The following is a 6,440-nucleotide window of genomic DNA, read 5'->3' on the forward strand; positions in this document are numbered from 1 at the left end:
ACCCTCTCGTTGTTGATATTTTTATAGGTTCGCACGTTGGCGGCTCGGGTAAGCGTGGGGATTAGAGATCTTGGCTAGGTTGCTTTAGAAGATCTTGCTTTTGGACTCGATTAGGATTTGGGTAGCGTAGTCCCAAATCACCATGCTCGGTTTTGTGTAAACATAACTAGTCGGGTCATAATGATTATAACCGGTTTATGATTTAACCAACGTATTATTGTATTAAGGAGTTTTAATTATTAATGTATGTTTTAAGTTCGATGAACTTACTTTGATGATAAATATGTTTTGGAAATTGTGTAATGGGACCTAAAGTGTTAGTTAACGTATATTAAAGGGAAAAAATTTTACGGGCCGGTTTAATACGGGTTGGGTTGTTTCAAGTGGTATCATAGCATGGTCTAAGGGATTTAGGTGACTTGAGATAGGTGCCTAGACTTAGAGTTTTGTGTGCGCTTATTTGTTGCGGGACTTGCAGGTGAACAGGTCGGAACGGGTTATAGTTAGTGCCTTGTTTGTAGGTGGACTAATGTTTATGTTAATATGTGGATTCTATTAATATATTATTGCGTTGTGTTGGTTTATAACATCAAGCGAGGTAGTCGTTGTACTAACGAGTCGATATGGCGTGTGTGCGTAATAAGGACTTGCAAACCTTATTACGGGTGCAAATCGTGCCTAACAAGTGATGTACGACGAGTGTTTAGCAAGATGGGGCGGTGTTGTGCGTGTTGTTTTATACGATCGTGGACTAATCGTTTGCATTGTTTACAATGACGACGCGAGACGAGATCGAGATGAATCACGACGAGTTTAACACTAGAGTTGCGGCTGCCGTTGCAGAGCAAATGGGTGCGTTTCGAGAAGAAATGGATAGGAAGTATTCCGAATTTCAAAGAGGGGTGAAATGGAGCGTTGTCATAAGAGCTTCATGAGGACTAAACCCCCGATGTATGACGGGAAACTGGATCCTTTGGTAAGCACCACTTAGATCTCGGATGTTGAAGGGTGTTTTCGCACTATTGAATGCCCTCCCGAGAAGAAGACGAGACTCGCTACTAGCTTGTTGCGGGGTAGGGCGAAGGATTGGTTGGATGGTAAGATTGATCTTGTCGGTGGTGAATCTTTTGTGGCGTTATCGTGGGACGATTTTAAGAATGAATTCTTCGAGGAGTTCCGGACTTCAGCAGAATCGTCTGAATTGCGTAATGAGTTGCGAAATTTGCAACAGAGTTTTATGGATTTGAATACTCTCAAGACTACCTTTATCGCGAAAGCTCGTTTTTGCCCGGAGTATTTGGGGAATGATCGTTTGTTGATGGAGGATTTCTATAGAACTTTGAATGATGACTTAAAAAACAAAATTAGCCGGGGTTACGCGAAGTCGTTTGCAGAGTTATTTGCGGTGGCTAGGGGTTTTGTAACATCCTTGAATCGGGCCTAGTTGAAATGGACTAATTTACCCTTAAGTTCATGTTGATTAAATATATATTTTAATTTTAAGTTAATATTTATTATTATTTGATGATGTAGTTAGGACCATTTTGTGACAAGGGTCACAGAACAGTTTTGTTTATTTAATTTGGACTTCGTTTGGGTTGCCAAATGATGTACGAAAGATATCAGATAACTTGTAAATACCCGTGTGTGATGGGGTATTGTATTTAACCTAAATACAAAAGCAAGAACCAGCTCATTTATCTCATTTTCTTAAATCTTCTAAAAACATCCCGTACCTAACTCTTTCTCCTCTTGAAACCCTAATTGATCTAAACTTGAAATTGGATTAAGAGACTTTAGAAACTGATATCTAGCATCATTGTGAGCATCATCTCAGGTTTGTCTTGTTGAATCCATGCTTTGATTGTTAGAAGTTGGGTTTTTATATTCTTAAGTTAAAAAGTGTGAATTTGGGTTTGATTCTTGCTTTAATGTGTTAGATATGCTTAATTGATGTTAGAAATAGTTGCTATATAGTTTATATGATGTATTTAAAGTGGTTTTGGTGTTAGAACTTGCAAAAATCGAGTTTTTGGGTCAAAACGCGAAAAACAGCGAGCTGTAGGTGTTCATCAGCACCCACACTTTTGACAGGTCACTCGTATGAGTGACCACACTTTTGAGGGTCAACCACACGTGTGAGGACTCACTCGTACGAGTAAGGCCTCAGTCACACGTGTGAGCACAGGGTCAGATTTGTGGAAACTTGTTTTGGCCATAACTTTCAAACCATAACTCCGTTTTTGATGAATAAATTATCGTTGGAATTGTAATGAAAAATCCTTTCCAATGGTAAACTCTTTAGAAGCTATATAAAAATGTATTCGGGTCAAAAATAGAGGTATTAGCGTGTGTGTCTAGTGTGCATGCGTTAATCTGTTATTATGGGTTGAATTCTTGATATAGGATTATGAATGAATGAATATATGATGAATATATGTTGTAAAATATCTTTACATGTTGCTATTGATGTTCCTTATCACTCGCACGAGTGAGCCTTCACTCACACGAGTGAGCTTTCACTCGTACGGTTGAGGCGGTCAACCGCATGGTGAACCGCACGAGTGAGTGGTTACTTGAACTGTTATATTTGCTAGTTGGATCGTATGATTGAGATGTGACTTGTACGAGTCATATTTCACTCGTGTGGTCAACCGTATGGATCTACTGTTGTGTAATTAGATATTTGGCCAAGGACCAAATGTACGAGTGAGGTGTCAACCGCACGGTTGAGGTTTCTCAGACGTGCGGATGAGTGTCACTCATACGTTTGACAGGTCAGATTGCTTAAGTGTTGGTATTTGTTGATATGACCTAGTTTATAGTAAAAATTGATAATATTGTCGTATTGTTAGTAATTGGGATATGATTTACTAACTTGTGAGTATTGTTCTCAGGTGATACAGACGAGGAGAAGATTCAGTGACATTAGACTACTGAGTTTAGCTGGTAATCGGTGAGTGGGACTAACTAGAGAATATAGTATAGAGTAGCATGTTATATTATGATTATCATGCTTGCTAGATATACTTATTGTTGTGATTAGTTAGTACCTTGTGATGACTGCATGTTGGTTGATGATTGTCTGCTGGAACCCAGTGCGTCCCTATCTTGTGGTAGCCTAATTCGATAGGAGAGATCAACCTGCGGGTTGGGTTCCTCATGTGGTAGCCTATTTTCATCAGTGTGGTATATGTTTGAATGACGCGTTCGTCGCGTGTGGATGATTTATGCAGCACGGTATGTAGGAGGAACTTCTGGTAAACCCTAGCCCGATCAACTAGTGGTTAATGGTTTGGCTGAACCGCCGGAGTCTCTGTAGACTGCACTACTGGGTGATGGTTGTGTGTTAGACTATGTAACATGAGTAGTATAACACTTCTGTATGTTATGGCCTGTAGTTAGTCGTACCCACTTAGCTTCGTGCTAATTCCCCTCCATCTCCTCCCTGCAGGTTGTAGCTTTGTAGATATTGCTCATGGGAGAAGACGGGCATGCCAATGTTATGTTTGACAGTGTTTAACTCTGATGGAGTCTTTTATCATATGAACTGTGTTTTTTTTTTTATAAATCGAATGTAATTACATCTCGTCCATTTAAAACATGTATTTTGTATGTTGTCACGTGACACTGGTTCGTGAAATGGTAATCAATTATTAAATGCTTCTTCCACGTATACGTATTTTAAAAAAAATAGCGGTGTCACAAGTTGGTATCAGAGCTTAGTTTGGTAGCATGTGCATTGTGATTTAAATGCCATGTTCCCAAACTTAGTAGAGTCATGTTAAACATAACATGCTGGGGATGGGTTAAGTGAGTATTAGGACAGGTTATGCGTTAGTTGTTAGTACTAACATGTGTTATACTAAGCCTTGGTGTGAGATGTTGTGCAGTACAGGTATGGTTGAAAATGATGGTATTGCTGTGGCCCCCAATGCCCCCAGAATAGTCAGAGCTGCAGAGTACAGATGTATATCGGGTAAAGAACCTCGGGGATAGATGTCAAAGATGTAATGATGGTTACCGAAAGTTAAGTGCAGATAATATATGTAAGTGAAGTAAGTTTAAGTGTACTCAGATATTGTACCTTTAGATTAGGCGACCTAGTCAGTGTCAAGTGGGTGTACCATTTTCTGCTTAGATGTAATCATGGTGGATAATATTTTAGTTACTGATGATACAACCTCGACAACAGTTCAACAATCGTACTATTATCTGATACAGAAGCGTTCGTTTCCAGTAGTAAAAGTAATAAAACAATGATAATAATAAAGAAAAAGGATTCTGTTGGACGGAGTTGGTGTACTTGACCTATTGGGTATTCCAGGTTAAATCGATCAGTGAATTAGGAAGTTTATTGGATTTAATCAAGTAGAAAGATTAAGATGAAATGATATGGGTTCTTTGTAAAAGATAAGGAGTGACAGGTACAGGTTGTTCTACTTCGGGATATGATTCCTTCTTGCGATGTTAAATGTGGGATGTGGTATGATAAATCAGGAGGCAAAGTTGGATTCTTGCAGAGATAATATATATATATATATATATATATATATATATATATATATATATATATATATATATATATATATATATATATATATATATATATATATATATATATATATATATATATATATATTATGGGACACAAAGCGTTACAGTGTTCGGCAAATCGGAGATTGAGTTCTGGGGCGGGGTCCGGGGCACAGACTTTATCAGCTGGGTGATCTTCTGTTCTTGTGGTCGGACAGGAGAGAAGGAACACCATTGATGATACAGTTAGAGCATATCAGATGTTGACAGAAGCTAGAGATACATATGACAACTTGATTACCGGTACGTGTTTTATTACATTTTGTAATTTTTTATTACAGTTGGTAATTTGTTGGTGTAAGCTGTAAGTTGCCATTTGTGGACATGTGTGCTTTATATCTGTTGTTGATGTTGTGGTGGAAACTATTTTAGACGGCCTTAGTATAGTTTCCTATTTAGTTGATGCGTAGTAGCTTAATTACTGTAACATGCTTGTTGTGCTAGTTAAGATTTGCTATTTGTATTGCATGCAACATGTTAGGCTTGTTAAAGCACCATGCTTTAGATATTGGTTAATAATATTGATTGTGATTGACCTGTTAGTCAAGTATTGTTCAGATACTGCTATGCGTAATTTTGGTTGTGTTAATTGAGACTTGTATGAAGTCTTTTTCTTTACCGTTGACTGTTGACCGGCGGAACACATGTAGTGACCCGTAGGGACTGATTAGGTAGTAGTTCCCTTGTTCCTTGACCATAGACTTTAGCCTTAGTTTGTGACTGTGTGATGCATCATCTGTATGTTTGTAGACCGTGACTGAACTAGTAGGTGTGACTGGCCTAATAGTATCATCATATGACTGGACTCGTTGTGTAGGACCCGCAGGGTTACCCTAAAGAACTATCTTCCTCATTGAGTTTGACCTGACCTTGTGTGTGGTCCTTAGAAATTTAATGTGGGCTACTTTCTTGAATTGGTCTCTTGAAAATACACCGACGAACTTTGACCTGACCGATTACTGAGTTTTGGGTGTGTGTTGACCTTAAGACTCGGGCGAGTGTTATACTAAGATTGGGGAATTGTGAGAAGTATCAACTAAGGATGATGTGATATAGTTTGATAATGCCATGTTTGGGGGTATTGTGACTAGTATCTCCTTAGAGTAAATTGGTATGGTTTGATAATGACTATTTCAAACGGTAGTGGGACCTCGTCAATTAACAGTTATGACTATATAAAACTTGGATAATACTAATTTGGGATTTATCAGTGGTTTTATTAATGGGTATCAGTTGGGTAAATTTGAACATGTAATTGCGACAGACGTGTTAGTATATCAGGATAGTTGTAATCAGATGATTCATTTAGAAACATTATGTTTAGAATAAATCTGTATTAGTGGATTATAACTACTGGTGACCAGAGGAACATACTGTGATGGATTGACGGACTTGATTAGGGTCTTGCTCTGAAATACTCGAAATGAAAGTATGATTTAGGATGATGTATTATGTCTGGCCAACAAAAATACATCGTGGTAAATCATACAGTAGTTTCGGGAGTCGGAGGAGACGTAGCAAGTGACGAATAAGATGATAATTGATGGTTGGTTTGAAAATGGTTTCGATGGATTGTAAACTATAGTTTGGTTATGTATATATGAAATCTACTTAAAGAAAGAAACTCGATGGATCATGACTGATGTTTATTAGTGGAATTTCTTTTTAATGCCGGTCTATTGCAATTTTTAGAGGATTTTAACCAGAAGTTGACTTTTAGAATCGGTAATGATCGTTGATCTGGATTTAGATGTTGGTCCATTATTGGTTAAACGTTGTTAAATTGCGAATCTTGATGGAGTTTTAACCAAGTGATGACCTTTCTGAAGTAGTGTGTGTGGTGT

The sequence above is a fragment of the Rutidosis leptorrhynchoides genome, chromosome 10 (assembly GCF_046630445.1).
Source record: "Rutidosis leptorrhynchoides isolate AG116_Rl617_1_P2 chromosome 10, CSIRO_AGI_Rlap_v1, whole genome shotgun sequence".
NCBI lineage: Eukaryota > Viridiplantae > Streptophyta > Magnoliopsida > Asterales > Asteraceae > Rutidosis > Rutidosis leptorrhynchoides.